This window comes from Bos indicus, chromosome 16, assembly GCF_029378745.1.
Source record: "Bos indicus isolate NIAB-ARS_2022 breed Sahiwal x Tharparkar chromosome 16, NIAB-ARS_B.indTharparkar_mat_pri_1.0, whole genome shotgun sequence".
Classification (NCBI taxonomy): domain Eukaryota; kingdom Metazoa; phylum Chordata; class Mammalia; order Artiodactyla; family Bovidae; genus Bos; species Bos indicus.
Window position 1 is genome coordinate 57216387 of NC_091775.1, and position 25289 is coordinate 57241675.

At 47.4% G+C, this 25289-nt stretch overlaps 1 protein-coding gene across 6 annotated transcripts in view; it reads right to left on the reverse strand.

The window, feature by feature from the left end:
* KIAA0040 (KIAA0040 ortholog) overlaps positions 1-21649 on the reverse strand; it is a 46887-nt gene extending 25238 nt beyond the window's left edge. For 3 of the 6 annotated variants that reach the window (XM_019976628.2, XM_019976626.2, XM_019976627.2), the window contains exons 1-2: positions 21190-21643; positions 3309-3388 (exon numbers count right to left, since the gene is read on the reverse strand). The gene's annotated coding sequence lies outside the window, so the exon portion shown is untranslated. Of the gene's footprint in view, positions 1-3308; positions 3389-21189 lie in introns of all 6 variants that reach the window. The other 3 variants (XR_011560886.1, XR_011560887.1, XM_019976625.2) reach the window with 3 other exon arrangements.
* Positions 21650-25289: the final 3640 nt, after the last annotated feature.

Sequence of the window (25289 nt, forward strand, 5' to 3'; positions counted from 1 at the left end):
GGACAAAACTTGTAGTTCATGGGGTCACAAAGAGCTGGACATGACCGAGCAACTGAACAACAATAATGGAGCTACTGAAGTGCAGAAGACCCTGCTGTAAATGTTATGCTCTAGAACTGCCATTCTCCGGATGACTTCAGTCTCTGGACCCTCTGTTCTAGGATGAAGGGGTATTCACCAGTCATTCACCTGTCAAGCATTTGAAAGCCTGGCATGTGTGCCACACTCTGTGGACACACCCTTGATGAACTAAGACATCTCCTGTGACCCTAAGGGGCTCACATTTTAATAGGACCAGAAATATAAGAGAAGTGTAACATGTCACACGTGACAGTGGCTGCTGGGGACCTAAAGGCATAAAACTCCTTAGAGTGCTCACTGACAGCCCAGGAGCTATAACCAACCCTTAGACACTTCTATTTCATTTTGTTTTTTCCCCCTCTGATTTCATATACAATTCTCATTCTTTAGTGAGTCCTAAAATTGGGCTACACTAACCTCCCATATCTGCTGGAGCATTAGAAGGACTGATGTTCCCCTAAACTGGACCCCAGTCCCCACCCTGCCGGCTTCACCCAGTCCTGACACCTACCTGGTCCCTGGAGGCATATTAGACCACACACTCCCTCCAGAACAGGGACTACACTGCCTGTTCTTCGTGCTATCATCTGTGTAGCCGGAAGCCAGGCAGGGGGCTTGCAAAAGAGATGACAAAAGGCAAGCCTTACTTTCCAGCTGTCAACCTCCAATTTGATGGATTGATCTTGGTTTCTGGCTAATTAAACAAATGATAAGGATGAGGGATGTTTGCAAGAGGAATGAATACATATCCAAATGTCCCAAGCAGAACATAAAAGGTTGACAGAGGGGTGCAGTGGAAAGAATATTAAGAGGAACCAGTTCTAGTTCTGGGTTCACTTATCCTCCAAGCTTCTGACGTTGGGCAAATCAGTTAAGCTTTCTGAGCCCCTTTTCCATTTGAGAACTGCAGCTATTAGCCATCTCAGATATCTGTCAAGACTTGTGAACAATAGACAAGGTACGTCAAAGAACACTGCAAAAACTGCAGTCTAAATGCAAGGTAGGGGCATGTTAGAGGATTGTATTCAAAAGCTGAATTACAGCTAAAATTGGAACCCTGACTTCCCTTCCTGATGCAGCCCTCCACCCTAAATCTCCTCCCAAAACCCCCTCACCCTCCCTCCATCCTCACTCCCCCTCCATCCTCACCCCAGGTCCTTTATGAATCATAGTCATTAAGGGCCACGTTTCCAATTTGGAGAATTTATGGGCACACACTGACACCACTCAGGCTTGTGTTTGCCGTCTGTATATATCCAATCTGACCACATCCTGGTATTAGTGCTAATAAAACCTGTAGCCATGGTTACAGTGACATACCTGGGTTATACTGTTCTTATTTTCACTCTTCCAAACTATTGGGTAAAAAATTTTGGAGCCAATTTTGGTGGGTGTGGTAAAGTGCCGAAGTACAGTTTTATTTTTGGAAAGTGTGAGCTGAGGCTCTGAGGTCATCTTGGATTTAGAAGCGGTTGGGGAGGGGCAGTGCGTTCTCTGGTCCCCAAATAAAGGGGACACAGTCTGTGCCTGACTCCAGTAACTGAAGTTTAACGTCATATCTGCTTAGAGGGAAGGTATGTTTTTAGAAAAAGCAAGAAGACAGCCAAGCACTTGTGTGATTCAGGGTCTCCCACAGGTGGTAATTAAAAAATAGACTCTGAATTTAAAGTTGCATCACTCCCTTTAATATTAGAGAACTCAGAGTTTGGCAAACTTTGCAGCAATAGCTGAATGACGGACTTATTTATTTTCCTCAGTGGTGGCGGGGGAGAGGTTTATAAGCTGGAATAGTCGAAAACTAATGGGGTGGCAAAAATATACAATTATGCGACTCAGAAGCAATACAGATACAATTTTATTTCCTTTCCATTTTCTCCCTTCATTTAATGTTAACAAAAGTTCAGGGCAATTAAAAGCTGAACGCTACCTTACTGTAATATTAAGGCTTAAAATGTAAAGGCCAAGTCATAGAGGGAGTGAGCAGAAGTATTCTCATTCCAGTCATAACTCAGCCCTGTGGAATGCGGTGTGGAAACAGTTCAGGTTCATCAGACTTTGGGCCGCAGAGGGTGGGTAGGGCGGAGGAGTCGATGTTACTGGTGGATGAATCTTCACTTCCTGTCTGTACGCATTTACATCTGTACCCCCAACATCGAGTGTGGATATAGATGTATTTTAACGGTTTTGATAAATAACTGTTGGTGAACGTACAAGATATATACGAATGTGCTAAGACATTGATGGAGCACCCAGCCAGGCAAGTAACACCCCCTTTTTTGCCTCAATACCCTCTTTCTTTGATATAGGTGACATTTTCTCAGTCTTATCAAATGCTGTTTTAGGTGTTTCTGTGCAAATAGATTGCTACCCCTAAGTCCTGTTCTAGAGGAATTCTGGAACTGCCACTGGCTTTGCTTTATCCCTGATACCCTCAGTGTGCCTGCCTTTGCCCCCCCAGCCCATATTAATATCTTTTCTTCTCCACCCTTGAAATGACCCATGGAGGCTGCAGGCTTTGCCCATGAGTGATTTGGGAGTACGGATGGAAGAAATTGCTTAAGCTGGGGATTGTGAGGGTAGGGGAGTTCCTCACAGATACTAAAGAGTACACACAAACACACACACACTCTTCCCTCAGCCCTACCCCATCCTCCCTATCCACCACTTCTGCTCCATCCTTGCCTGGAGACCTCAAAGTATTATGGAAGACACTCTGGAAAGCATATGGGGCCAATGGGAGGTGGGGGAGATGGTGGGAGAGGCCAGGGAACTCTGACCTTCTCTCCCAGCAGGTTCTACACCAGCCTTAAGCTTTATCTTTCCTTAGCAGTCCTATGTATGTATGTATATTTTATCAGCCCAACCCTCAAAGTATCAGTATCTTGAAGAAATAAGACATCGGGTGGGAACATTTTGATAGGGCAAAACGGTCAGGACGTGTAGTCCTTCTCCTGCTGGCTGGAAGGCAGGAGAGGGTCCCAGAGATGGGAGTTGGCTTGGAGCAGCCAGAGAAGGGCCTGGGAGTGCCCTTGAAGTGAGTGCTCTGCTCTGCTCCTCTGTGGACAGTCTATGAGGCTCTAGACCCCTAGGCCTGGCTTTGAATAATATATGGTTTTATTTGTTTATACTCTTGTAGATTTTCATACAAGCTGAATTCTTGGCTAAAAGATAGCTTGGGAACATAGGGGAAGTTCATGGTGGTATGAGAAGCCAGTTTAAACTCTTACCTGTGACTTAATGTGTGTCCTCAGGAAGCTCATTCAGTCGCTTGGGGCCTCGATTTCTTTTTCTCCCAAATGGGGGAAATCTGGGAAGAGACACAAGAAAGTGATGGCATGGTCCACCTCTGCAGAAGGGCACTGGGCACGGGGCTGGGGGGAGGCAGGCTGCTGGCACAGTTCTGAAGGCCTGACTGTACGCAGGCACTTTCCAAAGTCAACCACCGCCTGGAAGTGGGCACTTGCCTGGGTCCTTGTGTCAGAGCAGCAGGGCAAATGAATGTGCACCTAGGCTGTTCTTAAGAGTCACGACTGGTGTTACTCCAGGCTGATGTAGGGACAGGGCAGCAGCCGTCACCCCTCAGTTCTGCCAGGTAGTCACAGTGGCCTGAAGTTCTTGGAGAACTGGCTGCCATGCTGGGAGGTCTTCCTGCCTCCAACCCCGAATGGATGCATGGGTGGACCCCACCCCGACCCCACCCCAACCAGTGAGGCTCCTCTTTCCCCTCGAGGTGCCAGTGCTGCGGTGCTAGGTAGCATGGATCCTCCGTGTGCCCAAATGACCCCAGATTTCCAAGGGCTGGTCAAGCATGTCCACCCTGCCGGGCAGGTTCTGATAAACACATTCCATCCTTTGCAAGAGGCAAGAGTCGGTGGGGCCAGGCTGCTTGGTGTGAGCAGGAGCAGAAACTGCAGGGGTGGCTGCCCTCTGACTGCCTGCCGGGGGCGGGGGTGGGGGTGGGGAGGTTTGTATAGAACATTCGAGAGCCTCCCTAAAGTTGTTTACTGGGTCACTAAAATAAAAATAATTCGGCAAACATCCTGTTCTTTATCTATGAGGAGGCTAATAGTACTAATAGTGATGATTTGCATCAGTGAAATATGCCATTCCAATTATTTTTCTGGTAGTTGCATATGGGTTTCATTCCAAGAAATGTTAGTTAAGTATCTGCTGTGTGATCAGCATGGTGCTGAGGGGGAAAAGAGAAGTGTATGATCTGGTTCACAGCCTAGGATTTCTTTTTTTTTTTTTAACTTTTAATTTTGTATTGGGGTATAGCCAATTAACAGTTGTGATAGTTTTGGGTGAATAGCACAGCGACTCAGACATACATACACATGCATCTATTCTCTCCCAAACTCCCGTCCCATCCCTGCTGCCACATAACAATGAGCAAAGTTAGGAGAATTTCTTAATGAAACTTAGAACATGGTAAGTCGTGCCAGGCGACAGTGCAGGTCCCTGAATCCCAAGCCTTAGGTTCCCCATCTCTCAGACGGGAAGATAATAACTCCACTGACCCCACTCACCATCCAGTGTTGTTGTGCAAGTCAAGTTATATATACATGAGAGTCTTGATAAACTGATAATGTTTAATTTTCAAAAATAATACAAGCAATTAAAGTCTAAGATAAATATCAGAAAGTGCCAAAATGCATGCACAGTTAGAAGGGAGAGTGATGGTTGTTGGCTTAGGTTTTAAGGAAGAGGCAGCCTGGAGGAGATGGAGGTTGTGTAGGGCCCCTGTACTGGGTGTAATCACATTGAGGATTGGACATTCGAGTGAGAGAAGGGAAGCTAGGCTGAGCTGGATGGGATGGGAAAGCAAGAGCTGGGGTACTGAGGCCAGCACGTGCAGAGTTTGGGACTGGGAAGGCAGTGAAGAAACCTCTTGAGAAAGGTGGGTGAGATTTCAGGGGGCTTGGAAGGCTCAGCAGAGGTTTGGTGTAACAGGAAAGCCCTGAATGTTGGTGAGCAGGAGAGACGTAGCAATGTCAATGTTTCATTCTCTCACCTGATCCCTCCGGTAATTCAAAGTATGCCTTGGCCACAGCAGGATTAAGGGCCACCCTGGGCTCATGGGCAGTCTGCCCTAACCAGCCAGGCTTGGTAATCACAAATATTACAATTAAAAAAAATAACTTTTATTAATAGCGTACTTTCTCCCTTAGACAATATCCGATTATGAACTGAAATGAAATATCACCAAACCAATCAGAAAGAAACTGTGATTTATTTCCTGATCCCTTGGGAAGGGAGGCAGAGGGGAGGGGGGAAAAACCGTGGTGCAATCACTTCTCCAGTCTTAAAACTGATGCCTGAGTGGGTTTGAATTTATTTATGACTGGGGAAAGTCCTAGCATAGACCCTGCACTTATAACTCATTTTAATTTTTTAACAACTTCTCTTCTGCAAACATTTCTTCATTAAATCCACTGTAATGTGAGAAGGGATGGGATTTCTTGCCCTATTTCACAGATGAATAAACTAAAGAACAGAAATGGGTGTTCAAAATTGGTTTAAAATTGCAAAGCTGGTCAGTGACCAAGGGCAGACCAGGCTCTGGTTTTTCCATTTCCCAGCGTGATACTCTCCTTACTGTATTAACTCCCAAAAAGCTACAGGAGAGGAACCCACAATGGCAACCAGTCACTCTTCCAGTTTATAAAACCTTCCATTTCTCAGACTCCCTGAGATATGTGGGCCTTCCTGCTTTGGGGCCTCATGAAAGTGTCTTTATCTCAAATCCCCCCAACTCTCCCCCAATCCCACTTCAACCAGTACTCCCCAGTCTCCGGGTCCCTACGTGTTTAGTCTCAGCTGAAACAGCAGCCCCTTAGGAAACCTCCCACGACCTCATTAGAGCCCCTGTCCTGTACCCTGTCACTGTCCCTGTACTGTCACCACAGCCCACAACCCACTTTAGAGTCACTGTTTATTTAATCACCTAACAAGATGTGAAACTTGTTTCCTTTCTAGACAGAATGTATTCTCACCTGTTCTGTTCTTGGAAAAATATTTGATGGGACATGTTCTTGGAAAATATTTGTACCTGTTTTGTTCTTGGAAAATATTTGTTGAATTAGAGAATGACCATATTTCTAGATGAGGAAACTGAAGTTCACTGAAATTCAATGAGTTGCCCAAGGTCTCACAGCCAATCGTGGCAGACATGGCAGTTCTTCTGCCCCTAAATATCTAGGGCTCATTCGCTGGTTTCTGGGTTCGCACCCAGCATTGTGGCCACACAGAAGATACTCAGGAAAAGAAAAAAAAAAAAATCTACCGATTGGAATTTCAGTATTTGGGGTTTGGAGAATTCATTCAACCTGGGCTCAGATGCCAGATAGCCGGGGGCATTCCAGACTGCAGGCACACTCTGCAGGCCTTTTTTGGTGACTGGCTACTTTTGGATCTCCAGTGAGGCTGTCAGTGCCAAAAAGCAGAAATGACAGCAGTGAGACCTGACTTCCAAAGATCGCTGGCCTCAAATGGATATGGGCCTTTGCCTCACAGGATGCCATATTGAATATTATAAATCGCACGAGAGTGAGGCTATTGCCATGCTTTTGGAAAGCCCCAGTTGGCTGTGTTCCTGACACATTTTGCTGTCAGGAATTGCTAACATTGCATTTGGTAATTCTCAGACGCCAAGTCAACGGAGTAGCGAAAGTGTGTGTTACATTCAGCGTCTCAGTGCCTCACTGGTATTACTGCAAAAAGTTCTCCCTGTTTTTTTTCCTCAGAAAGAGGAACTCCTTTGGCTGGCTTTTTACTTCCTTCCCTGAGCCTGGGTAGTCGACACAATTGAGTCCAACGAGGCCAGGGAACTGCCATTTCCCCTCTCTATGGCCCACGGTTCAATACAGTTCACATCCGTTGAGAACCTGCTGTGCACACAAGGAGCTTCTTTTTTCTAAGGCTCTCCCAGCTAATCTGCCTAACAAGACGTGAAACTTGCTGCCAACCTCCTGGGTAAGGGATTCCAAACTAAAGACACAGAGTGTGAATCAAGGAATTTATTTTTTGCCTGGGAAATGGATGAGCACAGGGGAACAGTGAAGCATGACTAGTTAAATGTCCCAAGGGAAACGCAAGCACATGGTTATGGGAGCAGCACGAAGGAAGCTGTTCATTCCAATGAGGGAATCTAGGCAAGGCTTCGAGGAGGGTAGGATTTGAAATGGCACCTGCCGGGAGAATGGGATGATTAAATGCAGTGAGGATGAGAATGAAGGGATTCCAGGCTGTTCAAGAAAGCACAGCTGGCTCAAAGAAAGAAGCCAATCAAGGTGGCCCAGGCATCGGGCCCAGATCTGGAGAGTTTGAATCTGCCACTGTTACCATGGCAACAAACAGCTCACTCTCCCAGCCAGCTGCTCTAATCCATGGCATTCCAGGCAACAGCTTGGCCCAAGGTGAGGGTTCCTAAAGCTGTGGCCTGAGGAGAAGAGATGCTACTGGGAGACTTGCTCTCCCTCTTCACCTCCTTCCTTATTCTGACTTGAATGTCCAAGGACAGAGCAGGGGTAACAAGATGATGCACTGGGCCAAGGACCTGCCCAGGGGTCGTTTTTCATGTTTAACCATGAAAGCAGATTATTGCGTGAGAAAATCTGAGTGGCTAGTCAGTTTTCTGCCTCCTTCCCTCTCAACTCCAAACATGCTTTATTTCTTTGTATATTCTTAAATGTGTAGATAATCCCAAATTCCAATCTGGGGCCATGAGGGTAACCAAAGTCAGTTCCAGCTGGCCTAAGATCAAAGAGATTGCTCCAAATGGCAACCCATTCCAGTATTCTTGCTGGGAAATCCCATGGACAGAGGAGCCTGGCAGGCTACAGCCCATGGAGTCGAAGAGTCAGACACAACTGAGCAGTTAAACAACAACAACAACTCTTTCATACACACACACACACACACACACACACACACATACTCACTCACTCAGTTAGCCTACCCATGTAACAGTACTATTAACATTTAGCCCAAGGTTGGTGGAAACCAAATGAGTTTTTTGTGTAAGAAGGGCAACCTGAGATCATAGGCTGCAAGCTGGAAGCCTGTGAGGTAGATGTGGTCAGTGAAGAGAGGTCGGTTGAGACACAACTTCCAGCGAGTCCTGTAGGGATTCCCACACTACCTGTGTTACTCTCTCAGGTGGACCAGCTTGGGTCAAAGGCTGTTTGCCCTCCTCCATTCACTAGCTGTCTGACCTAGGAAAGTCCCTCTACCCCTCTGTCCCTCAGATATAAAAGAATAATCAGAATAGACCCTCTGCCATTGAATTGTTATGGAAATCAGATGAGTTGAATCATCTTTGTCATGTGGCTAAAGCAGCGCCTGGCCCACATTCCATAAATGTTAGTTTTATCTGTCAGGCCCCGTGGGTGTTGAGCTTGTGACCCCTGCTGTAATCCAGCAGTGGGGAGTTCAAGGATGCAGAAGGGACCACAGTGATTGATGACTCCCGTGTGTAGTATGGCAAGATGCCTTTGGGTGTCCTGGGCACAGCCCATGAGGAATGCTTTGGCCTATAAAACTAGAGCAAACTCTGACCTATGTGCACTGAACAGCCCTCAGCAGACAGGGCAAGAAAAAGAAGAATTTAGTGACCTGGGGACTTTTTCTGGAATCACAGTTACATAGAGATCATCACAGTTGAACATTTCTGTCCCTCTCCTACCTACCTCCCTGACAATGAATGTAAGATACTGTGGATACTTGCGTAGTCTTCCTATTGTATACTTGTGGTACAGATGCTGTTCATATCCACTTTTCCACTTGATGTAGACTATTTGAGAGGTTTTTCCTCTAGGAATCCCCCATGCCTAGTTCAGTGTTGGTACATGGTAGATGCTCAATAAATGCTTGTCGATTGGTTAGTGAACCAACTGAATGGTTATGGGTTTGGGAGAGCTGAGAGTGTCTGTGTGAGGCTGTATGTTACCTCCTCCAGGTCAGGGTGCCCACAGTCATCCCTGGGAACCTGAACCCTCATATCTCCATGAGCTTTGGAGTGGCCTCGGCAGGGCCAGGTCAAGGTGCTATAACACAGTAGGGCTGCAGCAGTGGAGGGACCAGGACTGGGGCCTGTGCAGAACAAGAAGACCTTGCTTTCACAGTTGGGGAGGAACCCAGAGTAGCAGCTTATGACTTAGCTAAGTTGAGCCTGTGAAGAACAAGAAGACCTTAGCTAAGTTGAGCCTGAAGAGCCAGCCAAGCAGGGGTGAAGCAGATGTTGGGGATGCTGCGAGTGGCACAGTCCAGAGCCTGGGTGGTGGGCAAGGAAACGGTGGCACCTGCAAGCAGAGATCCCAGGACAGGCTCTAATTCCCAGGGTTGGGGGAGGCTGTTTCTTCCACCTCTAGATGAGGGGGCATGACTGCGGCTGGGCTGGGCTGAGCTGGGCAGCTTCCTAGGAATAGGCAGAGGGTCCCTGCAGGTGGGACCTGTGCCTGGTTTTAGTTTTTAAATTCCCCCACAGCCTCCAGGAAAGTGTTTGACGCACACAAAGACTTTAAAGAAATGTGTATGAAAAAAAAAATGAAGCCAGAGGGATTTCCTGGTGGTCCAGTGGTTAAGAAATCTTCCTGCCAGTGCAGAGGACACAGGATCGATCCCTAGTCTGGGAAGATCTGGTCTGGGGCAACTAAGCCCATGCATCACAACTACTGAGCCCGTGCTCTAGAGCCTGTGAGCTGCAACTACTGAAGGCTGTGCACCTGGAGCCCAGGCTCCACAACGAAAGAAGCCACAGCAATGAGAAGTCTGCGCACTTCTCTTCTTCTCTTCTTCAATGAATTGCCTCTTCTCACCACAACAAGAGAAAGCCCATATACCAAAGAGGACCCAGCGTGGCCCAGGGTAAATAAATAAATAAAATGCAACCAGAGCCAGGCTGGGACAGCTTCTGCCTTCTAAAGCAAGGCCAGCAGGGCTCCCAAGAGTTTTTACAACTCTCCTTTTGTAAGAGAGGGGCTGAATGTGAACCAGGGAAGGTAGGTGAGGGCCGAATCTCACTGAAAACCCCTGGGAAAGAGGAGCAGGGATTACCCACCGGGGAGAGTAGAGATCTTTCCACCAGGCTGCTGCTGCTTGTCCCTGTAGGCCGAGGTGAACTGCCTCAGATATGAGATAGCCATGAGTTTGGAAGTCTTGATGCAATAACTCAACCCTGAGATGAAGCGGAGAACTTTGAGTTTCAGAAAGTGGTTTAGCAGTTCATTCCGTGTCTGTTCCAGGATCCCAGGCACCTCTACAGACTCCTCACCTGGGCACGGGGAGATGTCTTCACAGCCTTGCCCCTCTCCCCACCCTGCTCCCCACCTTCTCTTGTCTCCTGATGTTTTCAGACCGAGAGAACAAAGAAAGCTGTTCTAGACCTCTCCTCATCTCCTTTCCCTCGTACCTGGGCCACAGCTGCTTATTTCTTTATTTATTTTTGGCTGGGTCTTCGCTGCTGCTCAGCCTGTTCTCTAGTTGTGGCGAGTGGGGTCTACTCTGTGGTTGTGGTGTGTGGACTTCTTGTGGTGGCTTCTCGTGTCATGGAGCACAGGCTCAGAAGTTGTGGTGCACAGGCTTAGTTGCTCTGCAGAATGTGGAATCTTTCCATACTGGGGGTGGAACCCATGTCTTCTGCATGGGCAGGTGGATTCTTTATCACTGAGCCACCTGGGAAGCCCCCACAGCTGTTTCAAGAAAGCAAATGAGTGGAGTCTCAGGCATTGCAGTCCTGCAGCAGCATGACAGGGCCTGGAAGTTCCATCTGCAGAAGCACATATGTTTATTAACCTGTGTGTAATGAGCAGCTACTGTGTGCCAGACACTGGGCACAAGGAATGATGAACTGGTGGTGCCAAAGGAGGATGGGGGAGGGTCCAGCCTCACCAAGTGGCACAAAAGCTCATTTACTTATAAATGAAATAATAACAGGAACTTAGATTTTGTCTCCTCTGGTAAGTCTGTCACCTAAGAGCTGGGCTAAGTGTATTTCCTCCCTATTGTCACACCTGTCATAGCACTGGTCACACTGTATTATAACTGCGTCTTTATCCATCTGCCAAAGCGGACCGTAACAGAACAGCTTCTGATTCATCACTGGTGGCAGTTGCAGTTTCTTTGTAGGAGAGGCTTATCAATAACACTCTGGAGCCAGAGGAAGAGAACTTAACTCTTGGTAGAGGCCTCAGTTTTCCTCCTATGTCAAATAGGTATTATAGTTGGACTATGAGGATTAAGTGAGAGCAAGGATGTGACTTTCTTAATGCAATGCCTGGCACATAAACAGTCCTCCAGAAATGCTGCTGGTGTTACCTTTTGCTTACTACTTAACCGCACCAAGAAGGATTTGTAGTTTACCCAAATATTTTCTTTTTTTATAATTTATTTATTTTTTGACTGTGCTGGGCTTTTGTTGCTGCACGCAGGCTTTCTCTAGTTGCAGAGAGTGGGGGCTATCCTCTAGCTGTGGTACACAGGCTTCTCATCGCAGCGGTTTCTCTTGTTGCAGAGCACAGGTTCTAGGCGCACAGGCTTCGGTAGCTGTGGCGTGTGGGCTCAGTAGCGGCAGCTCATGGGCTCTAGAGCATGGGTTCAGTAGTCGTGGTGCACAGGCTTAGTTGCTCTGCGGCACGTGGAATCTTCCTGGACTCGGAATCGAACCTATGTCTCCTGCATTGGCAGGTGGATTCTTAATCACTGCACCACCAGGGAAGTCCCCCAAATATTTTCTATCTCAAGCATCCAAATAACTCTGCATCTCTAGGACAACAAGAAGCAGAGTTTAATATCTTTCCTTAAAGCATAAGATCAAAGACAACAAACAAGGGACCAGGTGTGGGAAAGCATGCCACTTCATATGCCTCTTATCCTCAAGAAAGGAAGTGAATTTACATCTGCTGATTAAAATGTTAGAGAAAACAGTTTGATGGTTCCTCAAAAAGTTACACATAGAGTTACCCAATGATCTAAAAATTCTACTCCTAGGTATCTACCCAGAACAATTGAAAATAGGTGTACTCAAACAAATCCTTGTACTTACATGTTCATAACAGCACTATTCACAATAGCCAAAAGATAGAAACAACCCAAGCGTTTATCAACAGATGAACAGTTAAACAAATTATAGTAAATACACAGAATGAATAATTATTCAGCCACAAAGAGCACGAAGCACCAGGAAAGGCTAAAACGTGAATGAACCTTGAAAACATTAAGCTAAATGAAAGAAGCCAGACACAAAAGGGCATACATTTATAGGAACTATCAGAACAGATAAATCCATAAATGCAGATTGCCAGGAGCTGGGAAGAGGGAGCAATAAGGGGTAACTGCTTAATGGGTCTGGGGTTTATTTTGCAATGACAAAAATATTTTAGAACTAGAGATGGTGATGCTATTAATACAACATTGTGAATGTACTATGGGCTTCCCTTGTGGCTCAGATGGTAAAGAATCCTCCAGCAATGCAAGAGACCCAGGTTCAATCCCTGGGTCAGGAAGATCCCCTGGAGAAGGAAATGGCTACCCATTCTAGTATTCTTGCCAGGAAAATTCCATGGACAGAGGAGCCTGCTGGGCTACAGTCCATGGAATCACAAGAGTCAGACATGACTGAGCAACTAAAACTTTCAATCAATCCCTTTTGTGAATGTACTAAATGCCACTGAATTGTTCACATTAAAATGATTTTCTGTAATGTGAATTTCACTTCCATAAAAAAATGGGAGGAGATAATACAAAATTTCTTGAAAGCTGATAGATGATAAATCGAAAACAATGGTATAGTTTCTATTATTAAGGTTTAAGAAGTATAACATTGTTGATTTGATTATCTTTTTGGTGTGTATGTATTCATTCCCTCCAGTACCAAATACCGAATGACCACATACCTCAGTGGTTGAAGTATTCCTTCTTGAAAGAATAATTTATTTTTTTAAAACATCTGAAGACTTATTCCTGGAAAATGTCAGTCAGGAGCATCAGACCTTCTTCCCCATGTGTCACATGCCCTGTGACTGTGTCCCTTCCTCTTGTCCCAGAGAAGGTGGGGGAAATGCAGTATTTCTACCTGAACATGAGATATTCTTTCCACACCCTGCTGTGGAAACCTGTGCCATCTATCCACTGAAGACACAGTAAAAATCAGCTCTTTCCTCAGAGGGGTCAATAATATTTCCCTGCAAAACTGCACAAACACAGTAGTTGGACAGCAGCGAGTGTCCTAAGGCACCTGGCACATCATTGCTTTTCTCTTGAGTCAGAGAAGGCGTTGGGCCAAACATCCTGCAGGGAAGGCTCTGAGTTTCTCTTCTGGAAACCAGGAGCACTCTGAGCAAGCAGGTCATGTCTGGGTGGTACGCTGTGCCTGTGCGTTCCCCTCTCCCTGGGAAGTCTCATTATGGGATAGGGTGGGTCACTCACGTAATGAGTCTGGAGGTTTTCATCTAGGCCATGGCTGTCACTGCTCTGGCAACTGCCGCTTGGCAGACTGTGGGCCTTGGGCAGGAGGGGATGTTTCAGGTTAGGACTGGAAGGTGGAGTGAGGGAGGTGAAGGTGGGAGCCATCAGTCAAGAATCAGAAAGGAGCCCGACAGATGAGGTGCATCTGCAGGGCTGGCCCTGACAGTGGTGTGTTCTCTTCCAGCCCCACTGCTTCTCCCCAGCAGAACATAAACAACCATGATATGCTTGATGTGCTGGTAGAGCAGCCTGGTGGGGGTGGGGGGAGGGAGCAGCGGCTGTCACTTTTGTATGCCTCAAGGTCTTAGCACCACGATTCAACCAATAGCTATGGAGAGCCTAGTGTGCACACTGCAGATCTGTGAGAGCAAGAAAAGTTGGGTGGACATGTGTTTACTCCCTGTCCCTGATCACTGGGAAAGTCACTGTGACCCCAGCTCCTGGGGGATTTTGGGCCAGTGTGCCTGAGAGGCTCCCTGGAGCCCTGGACTGCTATGGAGCCTTTACAGCAGAGGGGCTTTTGAAAGCTGGTGCTTTGTCTCTTTGATGAATCTGCAGAGGGACTTAGGATCAGAAATTTTGAAAGGACACAGCCCCAGGATCTCAGAGGCTCCTGGCTCATGTGCAGCTTTCCTCTTATTTAAGGTGGCCACAGTCACATCTCATTTAGGTTAAGACCCAGCATGTGCACTGCATGCCATTCTGCTCCCATGACACTAAAGCTAATTGAATGTCCCAGTTTCCCCTGCCTAATTCTCTGCTCTAAACCCTTGCCTCCACACCCATCTCTAAACCTATGTACCCCCAACTTTTGACAATAGAAGACTAAAAGTATTAATATTATTACGTCCAACTATCCTTATTGCTGAGGGCTTCCCTGGTGGCTCAGTTGGTAAAAAATCTGCCTGCAATGCAGGAGACCTGAGTTCAATCTCTGGGCTGGGAAGGTCCCCTGGAGAAGGGAAAGGCTCCCCACTCCAGTATTCTGGCCTGGAGAATTCCATGAACTGTATAGTCCATGGGGTCACAAAGAACTGGACACAACTGAGCGATTTTACATCCTTATTGCTATTATATTTTTCCCCTCTCTCCTGCCAATTGTCTTTTCTAACTTGCCTGGAAAACTAAACGAAGTTGTAGATGGGCTTTCCTTAAGCTTATCCAGCTTGAAATCAGGCTTGTATTTAAGAAGAATAAAAGTCTACTGAAAAACATCCCAAGAGGAATGAGTTATAGACAGTTGAGAGCAAGGCTTGCTCTTTGTTAAAAAGAGAAAGACAGTTGAGAGTCTGCAATGACTTACAAATCTTCAGTTCTGATCAAGAAACATGGCTGTGATTAGGTTTCCTTTCATTTCTTAGCAACAAATTCCATGGAGCAGTTTGCTTACAAGCGTGGGAGGAAGCCTCTTCCCAGGGCTGGGATTCGGGTCGGTCGCTACCACAGTCCCTTGGGAGTTACCCTCAGAAAGGAATCCTGTGTTTGGGTGGAGTTTGTTTGGGAGCTCAGCTACCCTTGCCTGGTCTCCCACTCACGTCCCCAGGTTGTGCTCTGCTCAGATGGCTCGGGCTGATGCTGGGGACATGTCGGAAACCTGAGCTGCTCGGTATCCCTGGGGACTGTCTATCCAAAACTGTGCTGCAGATTTTCCTTCCACTGTTTTGTCTCTTCTGTGCCTGTGATGAGTCTCATGAGTTCCTGTGATTCACTTACAGCCTTTCCACTGAACAGTGAGTTGACTATCATTTTGACGTGTAATGATGACCCAAAAATGGTCTGGTCTGGAAATAGTCTTCATGACAAGTTTCATGAAACACTAATAAATAGGTTTAATAATTCAAAAAGACATATGTACCCCAATGTTTATTGTAGCACTATATACAATAGCCAGGACATGGAAGCAACCTAGATATGCATCAACAGAGGAAGGGATAATGAAGTTGTGGTACATATATACAATGGAATATTACTCAGCCATAAAAAGGAGTGAATGTGAGTCAGTTGAATTGAGGTGGATGAACTTAGAGTCTGTTATACAGAGTGAAGTAAGTCAGAAAGAGAAAAACAAATATCGTCTATTAAGGCATAAATATGGAATCTAGAAAAATGGTACTGATGAACCTATTTGCAGGGCAGGAACCGAGATGCAGACACAGAGACTTGTGGACACAGTGGGGGAGGAGAGGGTGGGATGCACTGAGAGTAACACTGACATATATACACTCCCATGTGTAAAACAGATACAGGAAACTGCTATGTAACACAGGGAGCTCAACCTGGGACCTAGAGGGATGGGACGGCGGTGGGTGGGACAGAGGCTTAAGAAGGAGGGGATAGATACTTTTGGCTGATTCGCATTGTTGTATGGCAGAAACCAACACAACATTGCAAAGCAGTTATCCTCTAATTAAAAAAAAAAGATTAAGAAAAAAACAAAAAACCCAAACAAACCAGATTTTAGTTCATTAAGGCACCCAGTACTGTATCCCTTCTTGAGGGAATCTCTGGGAATTCTTAAGAACAGTTTGAGGCTTGACACTGATGAAACAGAAGGCTGGGGTGTGGTAGAGAGACTGCTGTAAAGGAGGAGTGTGTGTGTATGTGTACTAGGTTGCTTCAGTTGTGTCCAACTCTGTGAGACCCAGGCAAGAATACTGGAGTGGGGTGCCATGCTCTCCTCCAGGGGATCTTCCTGACCCAGGGATTGAACTTGAATCTCTTATGTCTAACCTGCATTGGCAGGTGGCTTCTTTACCACTAGCACCACCTGAGAAGCCCCTTAAAGGAGGGGCTGCTCCTGGTTATCCCCAGGGTTACTCCCAGGGGCCACTGGGGGGAGGATGCAGCCTTTAAGTACAATCTTTCCACTTCTCCCCTCTGCCAACCTGAGTGCCTGCCTGTGCCCCCATGTGTGAGGCCCAGAGGCCCAGGTGATAGAAACCCCAGAGAATGTTCACTGTGCGAGGACTTGGATGCTGGTTCCCCCATTAGCCAGCTGTTGACCCCAGCACACACTTCCCTCTCTTGAACTTTAGTTTGCTCATCTGTGAAGTGAGGGGGAGGGGCTGGCTCATCTCTAAAGTGTTTTTCCATTTGAAGTCTCTGAGTCTATGGTTACTTCCTTTTCTTCATTCAACAACCAGCCCCTATAAGAAGTCTGTTTATTTGAAAGTTCTAATGTTGGCATAAAACTTGAGCTTCACTAGGTTGGAATATGTCAGGCTTCTCTGGCTGGGAGACAGAAAAACCACAGAGACATCTAAGCCATTGAAAATGCTCGGATTCAGGGCTACTGCTGGTTCAACTAGCACACTGATGAGGATTACAGAAAAAAAAAGTGTCCTTTTTGGGTGGCCTCAGCTGCAAATGGGGTTGGTCTGTGCCTTAGTAAGTGGAATCCTGGCTGCTTTAGCCCTATGAGCTTCCAGGAGCTCTTGGTCAGTGTACAACCTGCATTCGCTTTAGGAGACCATTCACTTCTTTGGTCTTTGATCACGTTAGGTAAGGAGTAAAAAGAGAAGCAGATACCCATCACTGCTCTGATGGAAGGAGACTTCTATAATTATGGCCTTCAAATATTGGGCCTATGATACTGCCCAAATCCTACACCTACACAGCCCATCTGATTTGATGACTTCAAGGGGAAAGATTAGTAATAATAATAAAAGCCCCTTACATTTTTATAGAACCGACAATTTATATAGCACATTAAATGTACTTTCTTTTTCAATTTGATTCTGATCCTAACTATTGCCCTGGTGAGACATAATTATCCCCAATTTAAATGTAAAGGAAATGAAGCTGAGATATTCAAAGACTTGTGCAAGGGCAGCTAATAAGTGGTCAAGGCAAGAATTGAACTCATGTCTGTTCAGTTCCAAGTTCAAGGTGTTTTTTTCCTTCTGTACCAGCTCACATAAAATCCTGATCTGGGCATTGGCAGCCAGACCTAAAGGACCACTCTACAGAGGTTTAGAATTCATCTGAGAAAGTTGTCCTTCTTGTTTTAATGAAGGTAGGACTCTCCCACACAAGTGCCATGCCTTGACTTGGGGTATGAGTTCTGGGGAGATGACCTGCAGATCTTACAATTCAACTAAAGTATTCAGTTCTCATGTCGGGGAGTGATTCCTGGGGATTGCTTGTTGGTTAAATGCATCCTCACCACCTGTGTGTTGTTAACCCAGGGTTCTCACCAACATTTTAGGTATCATCCTGCAAGATAGCTGGGGGAAACCATGGTCATCTCATGGGAGTCATATGGAAGTCAGTGTGTGATATGAAAATAAGATCTGTAGGCCATTACTGACCAATTCAAGACCCTTCAGGGTCAAGCGATCTCACTGAGTGTAATACAGTCCTGTTTATTTTCCTTCAACACTGCTTTTCTGCACAGCATCTGAGATAGTCACATCAGAGCAACCTCTACGTCTCCTTGGGTTCCAGACCTGTGTACCCACTGCCTCCCATATATCTACACCCAGGCATCTCCTGAGTACATCCAACTTAAACATGTCTGAAGTGTTCAATGTTTTCTCCCAAACTCTGCTTCCCAAGTCCACTCCTCCTCCAGTTCACGTGGTTTCCATTACAAGCATCACAATGCACCTTCCCATCCCCAGCTCAACACCTTATAATCCTCCGTTCCATTCATTCCTCCTTAGCCACATTCACTTGGTCTCCAGGTACCTCTGACTCTACTTCCTAAACCACCAAAAGTCCATGCCCCTTTTCTCAGTTCCCTCTGCCATTCTCTTAGCTGAGGTCCTCCTTATTTCTGTTCCTTATCTCTCCAACCCGGCTTCCATCCGGCCATTAGTTCTCTCTCCAAACACAGATCTGACCATACTCTTTCCCTGTTTAAAAAACGAATTCCCACTGCCACAGGAAAGAGCTCATCATTCCTTGCATAGTAGTGTAATCTGCATTACCTGCAGCTCCCCCAACCTACCACTGAGTTTGCAGATGCTCTTTCCTTTGTCTGGAATACCCTTTTCCTGGGAATGCCTAATCATTTTCAACACCTGCTCATCCATCACTTCTGCAGGTGACCCCTGGGGGAGTTATTCACTCCCCCTTTGCATTGTTTCAGTAATCCATAGCTATGGCTATGATGATAGATACTATTCTTTTTATTTAAACTTTATTGTTTATTATTTTTGGCTGCCCCGGCTCTTTGTTGCTGTGTGAGGGCTTTCCTAGTTACAGCAAGTGGGGGGTACTGTCTAGCTGCAGTGTGCCAGCTTCTTGCTGTAGTGGTTTCTCTTGTTGGGACTCTTGCGCCCTAGAGCACAGGCTCAGTGGTTGTGGCACATAGGCTTAGCTGCCCCATTGCATATGGAATCTTCCCAGACCAGAGATCAAACCCGTGTTCCCTGCATTGTCAGGCGGATTCTTATCCACTGTACCACCGGGGGTAACTATATTTTGTTTCTCTGTCTCATTTACCAGATTTCATGTTCTCGGACAGAGAAGGCAATGGCAACCCACTCCAGAACTCTTGCCTGGAAAATCCCATGGACGGAGGAGCCTGGTGGGCTGCAGTCCATGGGGTCGCTAAGAGTCGGATATGACTGAGCGTCTTCACTTTCACTTTTCACTTTCGTGCATTGGAGAAGGAAATGGCAACCCACTCCAGTGTTCTTGCCTGGAGAATCCCAGGGACGGGGGAGCCTGGTGGGCTGCCGTCTATGGGGTCACGGAGTCAGGCACGACTGAAGCGATTTAGCACCAGCAGCAGCATGTCCTCAGATGCAAAGACTGTACCATTATCTTAGGCCCTGGTATATGGCCTACACGCAGTGAGCACAGTAACTCTGAATGAATGGATGGGATGGGTGTACATCTCTCTTTGATGAAATCAGTAACTCAGCTTGTTGCGTGTTCATTATTCTCTTGGGGTTAGTATTCAGGGGAGAGGGTGGAAAACATCCTTTCTCTACTCCACAGGTTTATTGTTGTTTAGTCTCTAAGTCATGTCCAACTCTTTTTTGACCCCATGGACTGTAGCCTGCCGGGCTCCTCTGTCCATGGGATTTCCCAGGTGAGAATACTGGGGTGGGTTGCCATTTCCTTCTCCAGGGGATCTTTCTGACCCAGGTATTGAACCCATGTCTCCTGCATTGGCAAGTGCATTCTTTACCACTGATCCACCAGGGAGGGGCTTCCCAAGTGGTGCTAGTGGTAAAGAACCCACCTGCTAATGCAGGAGGCATGAGAGATGCAAGTTCAATCCCTGGGTCAGGAAGATCCCCTGCAGTAGGAAATGGCAACCCACTCCATGAGCCTGGTGGGCTACAGTCCATGGGGTTGCAAAGAGTCAAATACTACTGAAGCGACTTAGCACACACACACACACACATGCATGAGCCACCAGGGAAGCCCATTCCATGGGTTAAATATTAACAAAGTTTGAAGGCTGGAGAAACATTTGGTTTTCAATGCATTTCTTTCCTAAAATTATATCTGGACTGGGGATGGGGAGCCAGAATCTCAGATAAAATGAAAGACTTGATCAGATTTTTCAATACATCTGCCTCCCCAGCCCAGCACTGGGCAACAGGTAGACACATCAGACCAGGAGGTTGATGGTGACATCTTTGCTGAATTCTGTAGGTGGAACTTGGAAACCATTAGAACCGAGGTTAGGAACAGCCTAGCATCAGTGCTGTCTTCAAATCCTGCTCCATATAAATCAAGGCTCTTCCCTTACCCAGCAGGACTTCAAAATGAGGGTCCCTTCAGATTACCTTCAGGTTCTTACACACTTGAGCTGAGTGAATAAAATGCAACAGCTTTGGGAGAAAAGTGCTTCTCAGACGCTTAAGGGTACCACCCTTCCTCATTCAACAGAATTCTTGCAGCAAGTGGACTGCCAGTGTTCTCTGAGAAATTAAAGCCCTGCTTGTCTGCTTCAGTTTCCCTTTCGGTTGGGCAAGACTGGTGTTCCCACAAGTTAATGTCTATAGTTTATTTAACTCTATTACATAATGTATTCCTGTGAAGTTCTTCAAAACACTAGGGAACCAGGTCTCATTGTGTCCTCATTCAAGGGTGGGGAGGGGAGTAGAACCGGGACCCTTGAGAGAGGCAGAGAAGTTAGGTAGCAGTCTGGGTCACAGCAAATCCCCTGAGGCTCAGGAAATAGCAGAAAGGCTCCCATTCCAGCCCTGATTCCAGGCCGTATTTTCCTTGTGGCCAGTTTCTTAGACCCCTTGAAAATTCGGCTTCGCCTAGAACAGTTTAGAAACCTGTGAGCCAGGGATGCTTTTTGGAGGGTCTCAGGTCTTGACTTCTTCTGTGGCAAACTGAATATCCCTCTGTCCCTTTCAAGCCGCTTCTGCTGGCAGCTGTTGTCAACTAGTCTGAGAACTCCACCCCAGACGCGGCTAGGAACCCATGTGGACTCAGCCCAGAAGCAGATGTAAGACTGCTGAGAATCCTTGCAAAGCGGGCGTGGGGGAACCCTGGAAGTGAGGGGCAAGAAGCTGTTTGGAAACGATCTTCAAATGTCACTGATCTCTGGGGTTGGACATCCTTCTAGAGGCAAGGAGTAGGAAGTCCCCTTGCCAACGGAAGGCAACTTAAAAAGTATTTAAACACACACACACAGAGACAACCACCACACAAACTCTTGAGACTCACCTTTGAGTCCCACCAGAGGGCTTCTTGCAGGCGCGGTCGCCCGGGGATCCGCCGGGTGCCGCCCCAGCGAAGGCGGCCGAGGTCCCGGGTGTCTCCTCGGAAGCCCCTGCGGGTCCCGCGCGGTCCTGGCCCGGAGGGGAGGGTCAGCGGGGGCCGCCCTGCGCCGCGCGTACCTGCCGCCGGTGGCGAGAAAGGCGCCCTCTGTGTCCCCTGCCCTCCCGTGGGCGGACGCTTCGCATTTTTGAGGTTTCACTCCACTCCGTCGTCCTGTCCCTGATGTCAGAGTCTCGACTTCCTGAATCAGACTCGCTACCCCTCGCGCGTCTTGGGCTCGGCCCACACCCTCCACCCCGGGCCCGGGCCCGCGGAGGACTGGTGCCCTTGGACTTGGGCGCACACGGCCCGGACGTGCCCTCCTGCCAGGGCTTCCCGCCGGCTACCCCCGTCCCCGCCCCGCCCTTACGTGTCGGTGCCCCGGCCGTCCCGGAACACGCCTCCTGCGGGACACAGCCGCTCCCCTGCCTGCCTGCGGAACCAACCAGTCCCTCAGTGGCTTTCAGGGACGGAACAAAGTTCCCAGAGACCTGAGACCTATTTGGGAGGGAAAGTGGGCTTAAGTGAAAACAGCCCAGCCCTTCCTAATGGAGCAGCCTTCTTGGAGAGAGGGTGGGAGGTGCAGGAGAGGGAGCCCATGGGGCACACTGGGTGAAGGTTCTAGTGCCTTCACTGGACGGAGTCCAGTGACCACACGGCCCCTGGTCAGCGCTGTGTTTGGTGGGGTACACGCAACACCTTGGAGAAGGCTTTGGACGGCCGTAAGAAACAGTGTGTGTTCCAGCAGGAGCTGTCAGAAGCAGAGATGGAGGGGAAATGCCTTCACAGAGGTCTCAGAGTTGCTTCCCCTCTCCTCCTCAGTATTGCCCTGCATCCACTCTTTATTTGGATCTAGTGGGTCAGGTGTCCAGCCCCTGGGAAGCTAGGAAATGAGAGAGCTGCCCACCATGTGGGAAGGACTCCAGACCCAAAGTTTCTGATGACTCAGGGCAGGGAGCTCAGTGTTTCCAGGTGCTGTGTGTGTGAGAAGCCTGGCCCTGGAGTGTCCAAGGGTCCTTCCATGTCATGGACCTGAGATGCTGCCCTCTTGACTCTTTCTGCCAGCTGCCCAGGGGCCAGGTGCTGAGCCGTGTCTCGCCCTCCACCTCCTGTGCTTGAGTGCTGGTGTCCTTTGGCCTCTGCGGGTGGGTGTTAAAAATGACTAGTGCTGCCAGCTGTTTCCACGGAGGAATGAGAGATCTGTTTCTGTCAGCGCCGGAGAAACCAAATGGCTCTGAGTTGAAAGACCAAAGAGAAAACCCAGCACTCCCATCAGAACTGCCAAGGATCATTAAGGAAAGAGAGAGAAAGAAAAGTTTTCCTCCAGTGGAAGGAAATTAGATAAGACCTCCTTGCCAGAAACTTGGGTGGAGAAAACTCAGTCTGGATTTGAACAAGAAGAGGGGGAAGGTGGGTTCCAGGTGGGCTAACAGGTGGTCAGGTAGGGCCAGCAGAGATTGGACGATTGGGCTGGAGAGATTGCTTAGAAGGGTCAGGATGAAGAGCTTCTCTTAGCAGATGTGCTAACCAAGGTGGGAAACACTCACTTTGTAACCTCACTGAGTTACAGCTGTCTACCTATGTATTAATAGAACTGGTTCCTCTGACACTCTTGAGCTGAAAGCCAGAGTCTAACAGAGCCCTGAGCAAGGGATGGGGACGGGGCAGGGGTGGAATGAGGCCTTGAGTGCTGGCCTGAGGATTTGGGAATGGAGGTTTCCTTTCATGCTAAGGACATGGCAGTGTGCCAGGAGCTTGGCACATAACGTATCACTCAGCCTTTCGCAACATAGTTGTGAGATGTAGTATCATCCCCATTTTACAGATGAGAATCTGAGGTTCAAAGTAGCTCAGTAACTTCTGCACAGTCAGATAACTCATAAGTGGTGGAACCCAGATTAGAGTCTGTTCCCAGTCCCTCCAGCTATCCTTTTCCTACTATATCATCAAGTAGAGGAGGAAAGCCCCTTCTGTGAAGGAATCCCACATGTGAGCAAAGGTCACATTCAGGCCTGGAATGAAGTCTATTGAGGAGGGAGTACAGAAGATGCTTTCCTGGAAAGCTGGAGCAATGTTACACATTTGTTCTGGCCTACATGACCATTTTTAGGGTTGCTTTTAGAGGAGAGGACAGAAAGCAACTAAAGAAGAGAAAGTGAGGCAATTGACTTGAGCCTAGGGCTTTATGGTCATGGCTATCAATGGTGGAAAGAAAATCCCAGGCCTAACCATAAGGTGCACTTCTCAGGTGGCGCTAGTGGTAAAAGAACCCACCTGCCAGGGCAGGAGACATAAGAGACGTGGGTTCGAGCCCTGTGTCAGGAAGATCCCCTGGAGGAGGGCATGGCAACCAACTCCAGTGTTCTTGCCTGGAGAATCCCATGAACAGAGGAGTCTGGTGGGCATAGAGTCAGACACGACTGAAGCCACTTACACAAATCCGTAAGTTGTATCTCTGTAATGTCTCAATAAGTGAGACTGCTTTCTCTGCCGTCTCTTCTGTGGCAGAGAAAGCAGTGGGCAAAAAGGCAGATTTGCTCACGGTATTTTGCAAGTCTTCCAAGTCTGTGGAGGGACTGGCATTATGAGGAAGATGCAATTATGGTAGAAGTGAAGGAGTGGGCGACTGACCAGGATGTTCTCACTCTGGGTGGATGACGCAATCCTTACAAAACAGCAGGTTAGAGCACTACCTACTGCTTTATTTGCTTAGCAGTGAAATCCCAGGTCTGAGACCTCATAGATGGCCACAAGCCACCACGGTGCTGTTACATTTTTCTTAATCCTCATTATTTTTCATGTTTTTAGTAAAGATATTTGAGAGTGGTCAAGAGGTTCAGTTCAGTTCAGTTCAGTCGCTCAGTCGTGTCCGACTCTTTGTGACCCGATGAATTGCAGCATGCCAGGCCTCCCTGTCCATCACCAACTCCCAGAGTTCACCCAGACTCACGTCCATCGAGTCAGTGATGCCATCCAGCCATCTCATCCTCTGGCATCCTCTTCTCCTCCTGCCCCCAATCCCTCCCAGCAACAGAGTCTTTTCCAATGAGTCAACTCTTCGCATGAGGTGGCCAAAGTACTGGAGTTTCAGCTTTAGCATCATTCCTTCCAAAGAAATCCCAGGGCTGATCTCCTTCAGAATGGACTGGTTGGATCTCCTTGCAGTCCAAGGGACTCTCAAGAGTCTTCTCCAACACCACAGTTCAAAAGCATCAATTCTTTGGCGCTCAGCCTTCTTCACAGTCTAACTCTCACATCCATACATGACTACTGGAAAAACCATAGCCTTGACTAGATGAACATTTGTTGGCAAAGTAATGTCTCTGCTTTTGAAAATGCTATCTAGGTTGGTTATAACTTTCCTTCCAAGGAGTAAGTGTCTTTTAATTTCATGGCTGCAGTCACCATCTGCAGTGATTTTGGAGCCCCCCAAAATAAAGTCTGACACTGTTTCCACTGGTTCCGCATCTATTTCCCATGAAGTGAGGGGACCGGATGCCATGATCTTAGTTTTCTGAATGTTGAGCTTTAAGCCAACTTTTTCACTCTCCACTTTCACTTTCATCAAGAGGCTTTTTAGTTTCTCTTCACTTTCTGCCATAAGGGTGCTGTCATCTGCATATCTGAGGTTATTGATATTTCTCCCGGCAACCTTGATTCCAGCTTGTGTTTCTTCCAGTCCAGCATTTCTCATGATGTACTCTGCGTATAAGTTAAATAAGCAGGGTGACAATATACAGCCTTGACGTACTCCTTTTCCTATTTGGAACCAGTATGTTGTTCCATGTCCAGTTCTAACTGTTGCTTCCTGACCTGCATACAAATTTCTCAAGAGGCAGGTCAGGTGGTCTGGTATTCCCATCTCTTTCAGAATTTTCCACAGTTTATTGACTCCAAATGGAGTGGAACAGAGCCTTCAGTTCAGTTCAGTTCAGTCGCTCAGTTGTGTCCAACTCTTTGAGACCCCATGAACTGCAGCATGCTGGGCCTCCCTCTCCATCACCAAC